General features: G+C 46.3%; 1 protein-coding gene across 8 annotated transcripts in view; it reads right to left on the bottom strand.

Moving 5' to 3' along the window:
- The window catches only part of Larp4B (La-related protein 4B), a 276,157-nt gene that overhangs the window by 116,249 nt on the left and 141,172 nt on the right, over nt 1-18,736 (bottom strand). For 2 of the 8 annotated variants that reach the window (XM_071666629.1, XM_071666627.1), the window contains exon 1: nt 47-398. The exons of the other annotated variants lie outside the window; for them this stretch is intronic. The gene's annotated coding sequence lies outside the window, so the exon portion shown is untranslated. Of the gene's footprint in view, nt 1-46; nt 399-18,736 lie in introns of those variants that run through there. 8 annotated transcript variants of the gene reach the window in all.

Here is an 18,736-nt window from a genome sequence, read left to right on the forward strand (position 1 = left end):
GGGGTCATCTCCACCGGCCTCACCAACACATGGTACAAGGGGTCACCTCCACCGGCCTCACCAACACATGATGCAAGGGGTCACCTCCAACGGCCTCACCAACACATGGTACAAGGGGGACACCTCCACCGGCCTCACCAACACATGGTACAAGGGGGACACCTCCACCGGCCTCACCAACACATGGTACAAGGGGTCACTTCCACCGGCCTCACCAACACATGGTACAAGGGGTCACTTCCACCGGCCTCACCAACACATGGTACAAGGGGTCACTTCCACCGGCCTCACCAACACATGGTACAAGGGGTCACCTCCACCGGCCGTAATCCACGTTTCCCACTCCACAACGTAACACCTACGCCACAATAACGGGAGACACTTCCTTCACGGGGTTCAGGACACTACTGAGGGACTGTGGGGCAGGTGACCTGACGCACCCATAATCTCCAGGTCAGGTCACGGCCTAAGGCCAACCAACCACAACCTTCCAATAACCTCAAACCCAAAATCCCCCCCTGCCCTAATGAGTCCCACAGTCCCTCCCATCCCATATACTACTATTCCACCGCCCCTCCGCTGCCTACGACCAGAGACCCTCACCTACTTACTCCTCTCTCTCTCTCTCCTCACGACCACAACCCATCTCCTCACACAATAAAACTCACGAGAATTACTTTATGTCAGAGATCAGTGCAATGACGGGTATCAATGCACTTCAAGAGGCTCGTCCAAAACTGTTAACAATTTCTTAGTACTACGGAGGGTTACACTTTGCCCTACTCCTCCTCCGCACTTAAGAGACGGTGGCCACCAGCATCACCCCCACACACCCCGGCCCGTCGCACGCCATGTTCCTCCGTAAAACTGGATGATCATTTTGGGCGACAGTTAAGAGGACAGCTGAACAAACTACCACAAGGTGTTCTCACAGGGCGAAGACTGAAAATGCGCTCACATTAACGCTCGACCAACACTTCCATGATATCAATCGTAAGGCAATAAACCTGTTCAAGTATGTCATCACAACATGCACGTACCATAACCTCTCATCTCTTCCTACCACATGCCCGGCGACTGAACTCATGTCAGTTTCTTTTTCCGTCCATCCTTCCTATAAACTGCCCATCGTGTCAGTATAACCGTTCCACACTTCATGGTATAAACTTTGAAGCTATACTTTTGCCTTCTGATGAGCCGGAGGGAGTGGTGGGTGGAGAGGAGCCTTCTGCTCTACTAGATTGTTTCTCTAGATAACCTACCGATAGACCACCAGGTCCTGTTATCTGCCCTTCCTCTGTACCCGTGTACTTCCCTTCCCCTAGGTCACCTACTCTCAAAGTAACTCTACCCTCCCCAAGCATAATCTCTGGCTCTCCCCACCATAAAAAAATACTCCCCGACTCAAGACGACCCATTCTCCCTATCCTATACCTCCCCTCTACTAACCATGTCCTCCCTAAACCCATCCATACTCCCCAAACGTGAGCGTCGTCTTTAAGGTTTGCAGAACACTTAGCCGAACACCAACTCCGATGAAGCCACGGTTCCTTTGTCGTGGACAATCAAATATAAAAGAATCAATCATATACATTTCTCTTCCATGATATAATCACGTCAGTGTACGTCCTGTCATCTGTTTGGTTTTCTACTTATCTCTTTCCCCATCACCGTGTCGCCTACAAGCAGAACTTTCGTATTCGCTCCGGCACCAACCGGAAGCAACATGGTTCGCTTTCGAGTTCGTAAGCAAGACATATATATTGGCGAGAAAAAAATTGAGAGAGAGAGAGAGAGAGAGAGAGAGAGAGAGAGAGACGGCCTGCAACGAAATTTTCCCCAAGAGGCAGGGATTGCCCGCCCAGCCCCCCCACATACATACACCACATTTTTTTTCCACTACCGTTATTCTCTGATGCCACACCCACAGTCTAACCGTGCATCTTGGGTTCACCTGAGAAAAAAAAATATTCATCCAAGTGTCAAACCAACATATAAAGCATGTCAACACTTCTCTCATCTCGTATGATTAAACACTACTAAACAATTAGTTCTACCGTCCATTTCGCTGGGCTCTCGTACACTTTCGTTTGACGTCATTACGAGATACTACGTACAAGGGATTACTGTAAATTCAATTCCTCTATTTCTTGCATATTTCTAAGCCTTCCTCCCAGTCATGCTTTCTATAATTCCTTCATATTCTTTTCTGTGCCAATATGTATGTGTTGTTTGAAACCTCCTTGACAACACTGATGACGTTCCCCTCATTCCTTTAATTCTGTTGGTAAACATTCATTCAAATCTCTCAAACTTACTGATGTTCAGCTTGCGCTGTTGACCACAGAAAACGGCAGCATTTAATTATGCTTCTTAAATATATATATATATATATATATATATATATATAACAAACATTTTCCTCATTCACCTTCCATTACTGGTAGTGAAAGTTGTCATTATGGCGCGTCCTCATTACCCGACTCGCTAATGAGTTTATCTATTTTTTTTCCCCCCGAAGTTTTACGTAAATTCCAGATTTTAATTTACGATCACTCTCACGTCTTTAAAAAAAATTGTCTGAACTGCGTGCGAATCCCTTTTTTTTTTTTTTTTTCACTGACGGTCGACTGCATCACCGTGGTTAAGCTGGTGTATTCATCATTCCAGGGCTCTTGTGTGAACTGTTTCCATGGAGCAAGTCCCACTCCTCCTCACCTGTTCATTTGGACATTTTGCCTTCTCTTTTTTTTTTTTTTTTTTTTTTTTCTACGTATCCGTCTTTTGATCTGACGTTACTTGCTGTACCTTACCTTAACTTACCGTGTGTGTGTGTGTGTGAGAGAGAGAGAGAGAGAGAGAGAGAGAGAGAGAGAGAGAGAGAGAGAGAGAGAGAGAGAGAGAGAGAGAGAGACCAATTTCCGAGCAAGCACGACGAGACTTAGCCAGGGAAGCAGGGCTCAGCGCGTAGGGCTCGCCGCACGATCACGGATACGACGGCAAATTGACCGAGAGTGTGTACGTCGAGCAGAGACGGAGGGACAGCTTCCAACACACAGCGGCAGCCAACACTCGCCGCCATGACAGATTCTGAACCCAAATGATGACCTTCTTTACATAATAAATACACTGGAATGATAAAAAAAAAAAAATCGTATTTCCATAACGAATGACTCGTCAGCGCGTGACGTCTTTTTATGAAAATCGTGATTTGAAATAATTAAATCCCTGGCTGAAGCCAATCCACACGTACTTCCAGACTCGGCAGTGACACTGCAAGAGGCGAGCAAGACAGACTGGTCGTGGCCCCCATACCATGGCGTCATGTGGCTGGCGACGGTATCAAGCTGCTGCTGCTGTTGTTGTTGTTATCACGGTGTAAACAAGCGGGAGGAGGCGGCAGCAGCAGCAGAAGACCCGCCCACCACCGCCACAGTAATGTACCTGCCTATCACTCCCACCTCCATCCAGATAACAACTCCCTCGCCCACATCGATATGAACCCGCTAAACACACGGCGAACCCGCGGCAGTCAGGGAGGAGAGAGAGGAGAGGAGAGGGGGGAAAAATCACGAACTTCGCGAGGCAGACTTCGTCAACTACTTCGTCAACACGATGCCTAACTTCGGGAAGGAACTCTAACCAATGCAACACCAGACAATAACGCCCAGAAATTTAAGAACATTTCTGTATAAAAAAGATGGTAAAAATCTAAATGAATTACGTTCCTTCTCTATACTTCAACCTTAGATGCCTGATAGCCACCTCTGATAGTAGTCTATATAATTATCAGCTTAAGAATACGAATGCTATTGTAAAAAAAAGAAATCTATATACAAAATTGTCAACAAAAAATATCGTACTAAAAATTTATCCTTATCGTAATTACGATCACAAACTGAAGCCACTATTGGCAAAGCACCTGACAGGCCACTTCGTCTTACAAAATATTGTACAGTCAACGATGGTAACTACTTGGTTGGCCTGTTGCTCGAGCTGATTCCTCCTGTGAGTGTGTGGCACTCCCCAGCCCCACCTACACACTGCCCTGTCTGACCGACGGGGGTCCCACCCACCTCTTCCCAGCGCCGACCTGGCCATCATCATGTGGTCGTCAACGATGTTCCTTCCTGACCTCGCTCGTCCCGTCCTCACACAGTCCCCCCCCATCACCAGATTTAGTCCCCTGTCTCGGCCATTCCTCCACACGCCAGGGCCTCCAAAGCTATCATCATACACGACAAAGAAGAAGAAAAAAAGCCTGCTTGTTTGATGCCAATCCCAGCTGTATCATGCCAACCCCTGCTATGCCATGCCAACCCCTGCAATGTCATACCAACCCCTGTTGTGTCATGCCAACCGCTACTGTGTCATACCAACCCCTGTTGTGTCATGCCAACCGCTATTGTGTCCTGCCAACCGCTGCCGTGTCATGCTAACCTCTGCTGTGTCATACCAACCCCTGCTGTGTCATGCCAACCGCTGCCGTGTCATGCCAACCCCTGCTGTGTCATGCCAACCGCTGCCGTGTCATGCCAACCCCTGCTGTGTCATACCAACCCCTGCTGTGTCATACGAACTCCTGCTGTGTCATACGAACTCCTGCTGTGTCATACCAACCCCTTCTGTGTAATGCCAATCCCTACTGTGTCATGCAAACCTCTGATGTGTGATGCCAACCCCTGCTGTCATAGCAACCCCTGCTGTGTCATGCCAACCCCTGCTGTGTCATGCCAACCCTTGCTGTGTCATGCAAACCCCCTGCTATGTCATACCAAACCCTCCTGTGTCATGCCAACCTTTGCTGTGTCATACCAACCCCTTCTGTGCCATGCCAACCCCTACTGTGTCATGCCAAACCCTGCTGTGCCATACATACAAACCCCTGCTGTGCCATGCCAACCCCTGCTATGTCATACCAACCCCTGCTATGTCATACCAACCACTGCTGTGTCATGCCAACCCCTGCTGTGTCATACCAACCCCTGCTGTGTCAAACCAACCCCTGCTGTGTCATGCCAACCCCTGTCGCGTCATGCTCTACCTGGCCACTGCAGTGATCACGTGTGCCTACAGCCCATCACCGGGCTCACCAGACTGGTAATATTCCTTTAACGTAACCTCAATATCCAGGTGTCTCACGCGCTCGAGCCAGACCAGGTCAGCAGGAACACACCCGTACACACATGCCACATATTCTTATTTCATTTTGTAATTACGGTCAGCCCTAACCTCGACGAGGCAAAATATGTCTCACTAAAGTGGAATAAATAAATACCTCTCGACACTTAACTACCCTCTTAAGCACGGAAGGGTGCGGCCCTTCGACACAGGCCCTTGGGTATGGTGGGCCGTGCCTTTGACTTGGCCCAAAACCAGATCAGGCACAAAGCAAAAGGACCCCCCACACCCAAGGATCATCGTACCGTCGTACTCAAGGATCGTAAGGTCGTACCTAAAGATCGTACCGTCTTGCTTGATCAAGGATCGTGTCGTAGTATCTAAAGGTCGTACCGTCGTGCTCAATGATCGTACCATCGTGGTGAATGATCGTACCGTCGTGCTCATTGATCGTACCGTCGAGTTCAAAGATCGTACCGTCGTGCTCAAGGATCGTACCGTCCTGCTCAATGGTCGTACCGTCCTGCTCAATGGTCGTACCGTCGTGCTCAATGGTCGTACCGTCGTGCTCAATGGTCGTACCGTCCTGCTCAATGGTCGTACCGTCGTGTTCAAGGATCGTACCGTCGTAATCGAGAAGCTTAAACCGGCAAGTGAAAATTCCCATCCGGAACAGGTGGTCAGGAGTGACCCGGTGTCTCTCAGCGGAAGCGGGCCATCTGTACAACACAATGTTACTGCCACACAATACCAGCAGAACACAACAACATTTACCACTAATTGTAATCATTACTCTTTAACACGAGGGGGAGGGATACAGTATCGACGACAGTGTTGGCTGCGGGTGTAACCACACACAATAATAATATTAATACCATCCCGTTTTTTTAATTTTCAAAAAAAAAAAAAGAACAAAGAAGGGGGCCATGTGAAGATATTCCCTCTAAGGCTCAGTCCTCTGTTCTTAAAGCTACCTTGCGAACGCAGGAAATAGCGAATATATATATATATATATATATATATATATATATATATATATATATATATATATATATATATATATACACATATATATATATATATATATATATATATATATATATATATATATATATATATATATATATGAAAACAACAACAACAACAACAATACTAATACTAATAATAATAATAATAATAATAAAAATAAATAATAATAATAATATATAAAGAAAAACAAACATTCCATGTAAACAAATGAACTTTTTTCTTTGAAGCAATCTTTAAAAAAAAATAGATGAACATCTCAGCGACTATGTGAGCTGAATAACCATGTATCATCAAAATGACGAAGTGTCTCACGACGGCCGGGTCAGGGATTTGAGGCTCAGCCCATTGTCGGGGCTGGCGTCCGTCCTCTCCCTTGCACTGCAGCAACACGTGCCGCTCCAAAAGGTTCTACGTCATTCACCTGCTAATACAAAAACCTGTTCTCGTGGTTCAGCCTCCCACCTTCCCTCCATCAGCAGCGGCGTCCCTCAAGGTTCTGTCCTGTCCCCTACACTTTTAATTTTTTTTTCAACGCTTTCCTCTCCTCCACAAATAAGCGAATGCACTCATGCGCTGACAACTCAACACTACATTCATCCACATCCTTCAATTGTGCTCCTCCTCCCGTCACTCGATCTGCATCTCGTCTTGACACAGCTTCCTCAATAAACTCAAAACTTGGGACAGGATATATATATATATATATATATATATATATATATATATATATATATATAAGTAGGATAGACGAAATCTAGACTATCTTAATGCCTCTAAGACCCACATCTGTCAAAAACTCTTCACAACTCTCGTATATCCATTGACGGCTCTGTAATTCCTTCCCATGACTCCATGAACGTACTTGGTATTACTGTAACATCCACTCGTTCCTGGAAACCCCACATTACGGGAATTGCTAAGTCAGCCTCTAAAAAACTGGGTGTCCTGTTTATATGTCGAAACTTCTTTTCTTCTGAACAGTTACTCTGATACAGAGGATTGATCCGTCCTTGTATGGTGTACTGTTCTTACATCTGTGGTGCTTCTAACTCTGCATCCTTATTTGACAAAGGTGAGTCGAAAGTGGTCCATCTTATAAACTGTCCCAGGCTAACTTCCGAACTTGACCCCCTTGCCCTACGCCGCAATGTTAGGTGTCCACTTTCCCTCCTCCGTAGGTAATACTTTGGTTTTTGCTTCTGAGAGGTGGCTGCTTGTGTGCCCCCAACCACTAGCTGAGCCACGCAATACTCGGCAAGCTAATGCGTCACATGAATACTGCATAGCCATCAGCAACTGAAGGGTGGACCTTTTCTGATAACTGATTATTCTCCTACGCGTCGAAGATTTGAAACTGTCTACCTTCTCATGTCATTTCCAATAACGATGACCTGGCACATTTTAAAAGACAGGTTTCTCACTTCCTACAAAATTCGTACTTTCTCATGTCTTCTTTTTGTTCCCCTTTCATTATTCTCTCTCATTTCAATTAAGGCCCGGCCTTGATGTGGACTTCTGTCTGTGACTGGAGCCTTCAACATAAATCATATATATATATATATATATATATATATATATATATATATATATATATATATATATATATATATATATATACCATCCCATCACAAACCAACTCTTCACAAGAGCAGCCATGAGGAGAGTCGCGCGTCCATCGTGCAGACGAGAGGCACACTGTTTTCATTCCTCGTCGAGCAGCCAGGGGTGGATGGAGTCGAGAGCTGCAATGTACACATGGCTTATCGGCCTTCAGCCCCCAGCCCAGGTTCACGTGTACTCTGGTGCTGACTGCAGCCCCCTTCACACACACACACACACACACACACACACACATGGCGCTCCGAGTGTCAAACTCCCTCACCGAACAGTACAACTACTTAATCACAAACGCACATTCTGCCCACTGCACCGTCACAATCGCGATGTCATTTTTCGGTACAGTAACGAGAACATGTACACGTTCACGTCACATGGGCTCTGCAGGAGAAGCCAACTCGACACACATACAACGACTCTTTAATGTATTACAAGTTCCTCAGGTCCTGCGTATTTACATGCATTAGCCTCTTGAACACCACGGTATAAACCCTTCAACATGACATTACGACCCTTAGGTACGAGGCCTGGCCTTTCACCCGACCGTTAAGGGCCAGGTCGTCGTAACAAAGGGTAAGGGTAATAAAGCAGTAGCAAGGGGTTTGTACCAGCGCGGGAGAGGGCCGTTCCGTCGTTGTAAGGGTTATGACGACGTCCTCAAAGGTGGTAACGCCAGGCTGTGAGATATCATCTATTAACGCCAGCCGGTGCGTCATCAAGTGTGGAAATTTTCTGATGGATGTGACAGGAGCATGACTACGGTAACATGTTATGTGGTGGCACGGAATACACACACCCACACCTCATGACGTAAAACATCACGCCGTACACTGACTGCTAAATGTACTACTCCAACTCCGTTAACCATCTTTGCAATATACATTATCTACCATTCTCTTCAGCAGTATCATTTTTTTTTTTCATTTCTTGACCAATCAGCGTTCATTCTCGACTGATGTACGTTAATTGCTTGTTCTTAAAATTTCCAAAACTTCTCCCGTTCTCTCACAAGCTTCACTCAACTGACGTACTGTCGCAGGTGTAAACGTGGGTGAGTCGGCTGATACCACTGGAAATACGACCTTCAGTTGCTTCCCTGTCACAGTGGTTGACTACGCCCCCTTCCCTGCAAGATGTTCCTCGCCCAGTCCCTCCCTCCATGACGGAGGGACTCCATCCGCAGATAATCATGGGAGGTAGGCAGGGACGGGTGTGGTGTGCATCCGAGGGACCCCCTGCCTCACCCACGCCACACAGGCAGGACCCTGGCTGAGAACCCCCGGGCTCCCGTTACTCATGTTTCTCCCGTGCTGGCTGACCATCGATAACTCCGCCGGGGGGAGAGAACTTCCCCTCCCACTGAAGCAAGGAGACGGGAGAGTAATCCGGCGCCAGAGAGAGAGAGAGAGAGAGAGAGAGAGAGAGAGAGAGAGAGAGAGAGAGAGAGAGAGTTACCTACATGGCGCCGGACTTCATAGGAGTTATCCGGCGCCATGTTTGAGGGGTTATTATCCATCGCCAAGACAGAGAGGGGGTAGTTATTCGGCGCTAGGTAGTTATAAGACGTCAGAACAGAGGGGGTACTTATCCGGCGCCACGTTTGAGGGGTTGTTATCCGGCGCCAGGAGAGGGGAGGGGGGGGCACTTAACCGGCGCCAGGAGGGAAGGGTAGTTACTCTGTTCCATGAAGTGGGTTAGTACCTCTGACCCAGGAGGAGGGCTGGTTTACCCTCGCCAGGACAGACGAGACGTTTACCCAACGGCAGCAGAGGAGGGAGTCGTTCTCCTGGGGGGTAAACCGTCTCCTTGTTACCCCCTCATGACATTTCACTCACAAGTCGACCAGCACCTTAAAAATACCCCTCCCCTCCGCGTTCCACCTGGTATCCTAAAAAATCTATCCTCACTTCGTCCCCTCTCGCCACCTTACCCACACAGCGCCCCTTGCCTTATCTTGCTAGCGAGTACAGTATAAGGACTGGAGGCAGATGGGAACATCTCACGAGCACCAGGGGTGAGTGAGACAAGAGGTCTTACATCCCTGGTTGCACGCGCGTCCCGCCAGACGGGCCAGCAATCACCGCTGGCCACCCTTAAACCCCTTTAGGTCCAAGGTGAGAACCCTGAGTATGACCGCCTGGCCTTTGACCTGATCCTTAAGAACCTGATCAAACGTCAGGTCATCCTACCAGAGGGTCATACCGTCGTTCTCATGGCGTTAATCTACACAATTTTTTCAGTGAACGCTGTCAAAATCTAATTAGTTCATACAGCTTCTAAGACCTGGGACAATGTTTATAGTTCCCGTGTGCATGGAATGTGACAAACGCACACAAAACCACATACGCACACATTCTGGCTAAGACCGGTGTGCGTAAATAAATCAAACAACGGCTTACTGAATTTAGGTAGCCGTTTGGCTGAAAATACACAGCTGAGACATTAGATATATTACAGAAGAGGAAGCTCATAACAGTAATTACTAAAGTAATCATAAAAGATACTAAGATTACGGCGGGCTACATATTTTCACGCTTTAGATCAGCGAGTGCGTGAGGTGCACCTACGTGGATGGGGTGACAAAAATGTTTACAGGGTATATACATCATGGCTAAGAGACGCGGCACCACAAGTGCACAACTCTCTCCCTGTAACACACACACACACACACACACACACACACACACACACACACACACACAGAGTAATCACAGACACGCACGTAACCCAATCGGCCTCCACGCATATTTCAGACGGGACGAACACCTTAATAAAGTTCAAACAAGACATTAATGCCAGCCTTAGTTAATATATTCCTCATACATGCAACACACACACAAAAAAATACGATGTACAGAGTTAATAATAAACAGGCTCGGTGTGAAGGTGTGCAACGTGAGGGTGTACACCTTGGATGTCGTAGTTCCTGCTGTAGTTTGAATGGAGTACACCTTGGATGTCGTAGTTCCTGGTGTAGTTTGAGGGTGTACACCTTGGATGTCGTAGTTCCTGGTGTAGTTTGAGGGTGTACACCGCGTGCGTTAATGAAGACAACAGCACGGTATAAGTTAGGTAATGACTTGTTGAGAAATGCGATGTAGGCCAAATGTGCAGCTGGCATGACATGTCAAGAGGTAGCAAGGCAACAGGAGGGTAGGAGACTTGTGTAGGGGGAACATTAACGTTGTAGATATTGTGGTACGGTAAATTAAAGCTAAGCTTGGCTTGGCTAGGCTAAGCCAGGTCAGGTCAGGTCAGGTCAGGCCAGGCAAGCATAAAGTGGTGTCAAGATTTACACCTGCCTCAAGTTGCAACGAACGTAGCTACAGTGTTACTCGTATCCCTCAAGTATTACGGTATGTGGCTGAGACAGCCACCTGTGTACACGACCATGGCCCCCCCCCCCCCCCCCCCCCCCCGTTCCCTTTCCCAAGACGACTACGGCACAAAATCGAGATGATGACTCTCGCCTCGACCCACTAACCGCCCCCCACCCCCACGGGATCTTGTATTCATACAAAGTATAAATACCTCAACGCTGAATAGGATTCACGTCATCCGCGCAAAGATAATATTACGCGAGACCGTAATTACGATATACAGTAATTATTGGTTACCTAATCAACTAAATCCAAAGGCTAAAAATACAGAGCGAAAATACTTGCAACAACAAACGGGGCACGAGAGTAGAAAAAAAAAAATATGAGGAGGGTTTTAAATACAGTCTTTACATATGCACTAATTACTGATGGATATTTACAATGGCTAGGATGGGGGGTTATCATTGTGGTGGGTTTGTACGAGTCTATCATTATGGGTTCAGTGCCTTTATGATCCCTATCTGGAACTCGGGGACGATCATTCTCATATGGCAGGAGATGACGGTGGCCGGAATGGTCAAAATAAGTGTCACCACGAACAATGTGTGTGTGTGTGTGTGTGTGTGTGTGTGTGTGTGTGTGTGTGTAATCACTAAGGGCAACAAATATCCTATTTTGGGAAGAATATAAACCTTTTTCTATGATTCTCTATTTAAAGCTGATCGTATTCTTTGACGTATGTTGTAGTGTTGAGCGTGAACCAACCTTACTCACGTGTGTGACCTGACACGGGGAGGGCCCCCACCCCACCCCACCTACACCCAGCCACCTGAACCCACCAGGTCATCATGGGTGAGGCAGCAAGGGCAGGAGTGTGTGACCTGACTGACTCTGGGTGTCACCCATCTCCCACCCTAACCTTTCCTCACGCTTCCCACCAACACTACCTGCCTCACACCTGCTGGTGAACCGCGCATCTTCGGCCACACCACCTAGCCATGCTGGCTGTCCACAACCCTCTAGAAGACCCAACATACTTTCAGCAGAGGTTACCGAGGTGAAGGGTTGTGTCGGAATGGTACTGGAAACTTTTGTTTTGTTTTTTGCTGTGCGAGGAATTATCTAGCAGTCATCTACCATGCGGAGAACTACTGAGGTGACAGCTCTCTCTCTCTCTCTCTAGTGGGCAGGCCTTCACCCAGCAGAAAAATCAAGATGGCAGCGGGATCTGAGATAACAGGGGAAAGACAGGTAACAGATCTGTTTGTCTGTGGAGAGGCTTACTTACTGGTGCAGGTCGGTAACTGGCAATTAAATGCCAGAGAGAGAGAGAGAGAGAGAGAGAGAGAGAGAGAGAGAGAGAGAGAGAGAGAGAGAGAGAGAGAGAGAGAGAGAGAGAGAGAGAGAGTCTGTTTAACCTCTTGAACACGAATGGACGATCCTTAGCCATTATACGAAAGGGTCGTAGGGTCGTTCTCAAGGGAGGCAACGTCGTGCTCAAGGGGCGAAGTCCAGCCAAGGCTCGAGAACCTCCCGCCACCCACCTAAACTGATGAGGCAGGCATCATGTTCTTCCTCCTGGGCTTTCCACTTTATCCATAACAGACTCGCAAGCTTCCATACTCTACCCTCCCCTCGTTTTCCTCAAGATACAAAGTTTCCTTCAGCTATGACTATTCTACAACCCTCTCTCCCGCTATACACAGTACAGGCTTCTGGGATACTCTCCTCCAGCCGCTGACCTGATCGCAGACCATCAGGTCCTGCGTTGCTTGGCTCTCTACACGTACGACTCAGGCTCTCATACTCTATCCTTAACACTGCCTTGGTCAAAATACCCAAAGTCTTTCCATTTTCCAAGCCACGAGCTTCCCCGACCTTGACTCTCCCTTCATTAAACACAACAAGTATCTGGCTACCATCCTCCTCCCCGGCTCTCTCTCTCTCTCTCTCTCTCTCTCTCTCTCTCTCTCTCTCTCTCTCTCTCTCTCTGCCCATCCTCGGTAATTTAGTATTCTTGGTCTACACCGCCCCTTTCTGCCCCCATCTTCAGTAATTACGACAACTTAAGCCAAACTGCTCCCCCATCTTGAACGACCATGCTGTGTATTAAGTATCCTTAGTGTTCCTCCCCTCCTCCAACCCCCTCTCTCTATCATCCTCAAGACTCAAGTAAGCCTCACCCCCACACTCTCTTCCCCATCATGAACCATTCATGACTCTTGCTTATATTTTCCCCTGCTCTGCGGCAGAGTTAACCTCACTGTCTCCCCTGACGTCAGGTACTGGCGGGGCAGCGCAGGGAGCATGTCTTCTCCAATACGTACGTACACAAACACAACTTCCTCACCTCCACCAAACACTTCCATGCCCCATGCCGGGAGTTCCATATTTTTTTTTTCTTGTCTTTTCTTGAGTAGTGATGATGGGTGCGGCCACGGATTTGTAAGTCCCTATTGAAGGACAGACCTTGTATCAATAATTACGTCCAAGGAAACGAAGCGGCAACTTTACCAAAAAAAAGAAAAAAAAATTCTGGGTGCCTCCATCATTCACATTCATTACATGACTGATATCAGAGTCCTGATTATGAAGAAACATCACTGTGCACTCATCAGACTCACTGGGACTTGGGACAGTAGTCACTTGGCCAAAGTGTTACATACTATATTCAAACGACGTCAGCTGTTAATCGTTCGAGAGTACAACCTTTATGTAAAACTTATATAAAGAACCTGCAATTCTTTCAAAACCCGGGATGGAAGATAATCTTATATTTCCCTATATATATATATATATATATATATATATATATATATATAATGTACCGGGGGTAGACACGGTCAGGCTGACATGCACAATCCCAGGCCAAAGCGCGGTGCTTCCCATGAACGATATGGACAAAAACTTGCAGCAGGAGCAAGGAGAGCTGGTCCCCTTGTTGGTGTGTATGTTTACCCTCACGTTCGGCCCAAGGTCACACAAAACTCAGCATGACTTGCGACACGGGGCGTCATTTCCAGCATGGATGCACAACAAAAATATCTAATACCAGTAACCTACAAAAAAAAAAAGGAGAAAAAATTCAATCGGTGGATTACACGCCTGGTATCATTTCGCTGACGTGTCCAGAGTCTTTGCTGTTCGGGGTCGTGTAATATGGACGTTTAGACGACCTTCGATTATGGGGTTTGCGTCCCCGAGTGTGGTCGGGACAACTTAGGCAAACTGTCAAGAGGGACTTCGAACACACGCGCTCTCTCTTCGAGTGTCTTCATGAATACCCAAGTTGCCGAGGGTGAGGGGGAGAGCTGTGGACGTGCCCTTATGACACAGACCCATACAATACTTTTCAGTACGACCCTTAGGGGTACGACGACTCTGCCCGGTATCAGATGCGTGATGCTTAACAGTTCAGGTCAGAGGCCATGACATCATACGAAAAGGGTCGTAGCGTAGTGTACTCAAGGGTGACACCGTCGCTCCTGCTGTCTCACACACACACACACACACACACACACACACACACACACACACACACCACACACAAGATGATGAAGATCTGAAGGAGCCAGGAGCCAGTGAAGGAGTGGGCCTAGTATGTGGGTTTGAGATGCGCACCCGGCAGCTCCACACAGTTCACTCACCTCCATACCTCCATCAGGCACCCTGAGTCCCCACACCATCACCACGCTCCTGCCATCCATTAGCTACACAGTTTGTGACCAGGAAAACTCTCGACTCATTAGGCACTACTTCCCCCCCAGAAAAATATTAAGGTTTGCTCATCACAGAATTAACATTCAAAACGTAGAAAAACTCTTCTAATACGATAATTCCTCCCAGTAAAGGACGCGAGGTCTGTTCTGTACAAAAAGGAATTCATGTTTCTCCTTTGGTGTAATAATGTATACCCGTTAACACCCTGGAATAATATACACCAGTTAACACACTGAGTTCAGATAAATCTAGTGATACTACTCAGGAGGTCAAGCAGCACACTCAAGGGGGAATATAAATTATGAAACTATGTAAATCTGGTGATAATACTCAGATCAAGCATCACTCAAGGAGGCATATAAATTATGAAACTATGTAAATCTGGTGACAGTACTCAGGAGATCAAGCATCGTACTCAAAGGGGTTACAATGAAAATGTGTAAATCTTCACACTGGTATATTCCAAATAGTTTCGGTCCCATAGCGAAGATTCTGGAATGCAAATTTCACGGTCGCACTACACAATACCTGTTCTACACAATCCTATCAGTCTATCCTCAATCAATCCGCTCCCAATTTCATGGGGCAACATCCGTACATAGTAAAATCTGGAAAAAGAACAGGTATTATCAATATATCCGACCAAAGTAATCTACCTTCATATACCCACCGACCAATCCCAGATTTTAATGTAGATTTCCACAATATTTAAACACAGTGCGCGTTAGACATAATACCAGGGATTCTGTCGAAGAAAATGGATTGTGGGTGTAAAGTCCAGCTTAAAAAAAACAAAAACAAAAAAACAAGCAAACAACAACAAAAAATGTGTCCTTGTGTACTGGTTAGCCCGTTCACCTACACTTTATCTAAGATGACTAATTACCAATTCACTTGACTCCACACACACACACACACACAATAAGAACGTCTCCAAACTGTAAGGAGGAGAGTGTGGTGGTCTCTGAGCAGTGCGCTTCAGGGCACCCCCAGACCACGACGTATTACCCAGGTCAAACCAGCTCCCTCGACATCAGACCTCACTGATCCAGATCCTCAAGACAGGGGTAAAAAAAAATAATAATAACTTGAGAGCATAACTACGTAAACCAACTTTAGTTTACCTTCTATTTGCCAGATATACTCAAAACAGTTATTGGGGTAATGAGTATAGTAACTGGTTTATAACACGTATGTTTAAACACAACCCTTGAGGGTCAAGTCAGAAGCGAAGCCATAATACCCATGGATCGTACCGTCGTGCTCAAGATGTCGTAACGTCGCGCACAAGGTGTCGTACCGTTGTGCTCAATGTGTCGTAACGTCGTGTTCAATATGTCGTAATGTCCTGCTCAATGTGTCGTAACGTCATGCTCAATGTGTCGTAACGTCGAGCTCTATGTGTCGTAACGTCGTGCTCAATATGTCGGTCCGTCGTGTTCAAAGGTGTCGTACCGTCGTGCTCAATGTGTCGTACCGTCGAGCTCTATGTGTCGTACCGTCGTGCTCATTGAGTCGTAACGTCGCGCACAAGGTGTCGTACCGTCGTGCTCAATATGTCGTAACGTCGTGCTCAATGTGTCGTACCGTCGTGCTCAATGTGTCGTACCGTCGTGTCGTACTGTCGCAGATATTACTGGAATGCAATTCTCGCTATCCCTAAATTCTCCAATTCAACGCTACATAAATCCTACGATGAAACTGATGAATAACAAAAAGAAAATAACATAATATTCAAACGAGTAATCAACTTGAACATTATGCCAGATAAAGTTCTCCACACATGCAAAGGTAGAGCAGACGCTGCAGAAACCATGTTTTACAGATCCGTTTAACTGGGTCTGTGCTGTATACTGTTACTGCCACCACCGGTGGTCAATGAAAGAAAAAACTCACATTTGCCATCACTGCTGCTGTGTGGAGAATAGTGTGTTTCACTGTTGTAGTATGTAAGGTAGTGTGTTTCACTGTTGCAGTATGGGTTGTAGTGCGTTTCACTGCTGCTGTGTGGAGAATAGTGTGTTTCACTGTTGTAGTATGGAAGGTAGTGTGTTTCACTGTTGTAGTATGGAAGGTAGTGTGTTTCACTGTTGAAGTATGGGTTGTAGTGTGTTTCACTGCTGCAGTGTGGAGAGTTGTGTTTCACTGTTGTAGTATGGAAGGTAGCGTGTTCCACTGATGCAGTATGGAAGGTAGTGTGTTTCACTGATGCAGTATGGAAGGTAGTGTGTTTCACTGTTGTAGTATGTAAGGTAGTGTGTTTCACTGATGCAGTATGGAGGGTAGTGTGTTTCACTGTTGTAGTATGTAAGGTAGTGTGTTTCACTGTTGTAGTATGTAAGGTAGTGTGTTTCACTGATGCAGTATGGAAGGTAGTGTGTTTCACTGTTGTAGTATGGAAGGTAGTGTGTTTCACTGTTGCAGTATGGGTTGTAGTGTGTTTCACTGCTGCAGTGTGGAGAGTTGTGTTTCACTGTTGTAATATGGAAGGTAGCGTGTTTCACTGATGCAGTATGGAAGGTAGTGTGTTTCACTGTTGTAGTATGTAAGGTAGTGTGTTTCACTGACGCAGTATGGAAGGTAGTGTGTTTCACTGTTGTAGTATGGAAGGTAGCGTGTTTCACTGATGCAGTATGGAAGGTAGTGTGTTTCACTGTTGCAGTATGGAAGGTAGTGTGTTTCACTGTTGTAGTATGGAAGGTAGTGTGTTTCACTGTTGCAGTATGGGTTGTAGAGTGTTTCGCTGTTGTAGTATGGAAGGTAGGTTGTTTCACTGCAGCAGTGTGGAGAGAAGTGTGTTTCACTGCTGCAGTGTGGAGAGTCGGGTGTTTCAACCAGGGTTACACGAGCATCCTTGAAAGGGATCCGCGAAATTGCTATAAATGAAATGGGAAAAAATAAATGAAAGCTAATTAAAGTTCCTGACTATGATGCAAAGGTTCCAATCCTGGTTGCGGTAGTCAGTCCACAGTCGACCCAGCTGTTCATCCACCCCTAGGGGTCGGTCGATGAAAATATATGTACCTGCAGCCTCTTGCCCTTCACCTGGCTACGTGCCCACTGGATGTAAAGGAGTGTGGACAGAAAAGGTTACTACAAATATAATGTACATGGGTACCTGGCAATATATATATATATATAAATATATATATATATATATATATATATATATATATATATATATATATATATATATATATATATATATATATATATTCCTGATCACAAGGAAAATGAAACACGGTAAGTTCATTTTCCCTGTGGACTCATAGGAATATACTTGATCACGCGCAAAATTGTGATCCCTTCCAATATATATATATATATATATATATATATATATATATATATATATATATATATATATATACATAGCGTTAATGATATGGCCTGGATTAGGTCCTCGGTCGCCCGTGACGTCTCGGTTACCATAAGAAAAAGTTCATCATCATCAACATCACAGAATTCTTTTAACGTGAGCACAGATGATGGCTGCCAATGGCTGGCTTAGTTTTTCGACATTATGCTGGACAGAGAGGGAGCAGAGAATACATGGGTATGAACAGGGCTCCAGGAAACATTACACGTTGTCTGTAGGGTTTCCTGGACCACAAAAATGTTGAAAAATACTGGTCCATTGCTTGGTTCCCTGCCGGGCTGTAAAATTAACTCCAACTGCTGGGCGAATATTTTGCTGGGAGAGAGAGAGAGATTCGGCCAACTCTTGATTCCTAAGACTAATGGCTCCTGCAGGGAGGGCGGGACGTGCAGTGTAGAGGTGAGAGAGAGAGAGAGAGAGAGAGAGAGAGAGAGAGAGAGAGAGAGAGAGAGAGAGAGAGAGAGAGAGAGAGAGAGAGACTCTGCAGAGGGAAACAGAGACCTGTGGAGGGAGACGGCAGTGATGAAGACTCGCGTGGTGGAGGCGGAGC

This window comes from Panulirus ornatus, chromosome 11 (genome assembly GCF_036320965.1).
Source record: "Panulirus ornatus isolate Po-2019 chromosome 11, ASM3632096v1, whole genome shotgun sequence".
In the NCBI taxonomy this organism is placed as follows: domain Eukaryota; kingdom Metazoa; phylum Arthropoda; class Malacostraca; order Decapoda; family Palinuridae; genus Panulirus; species Panulirus ornatus.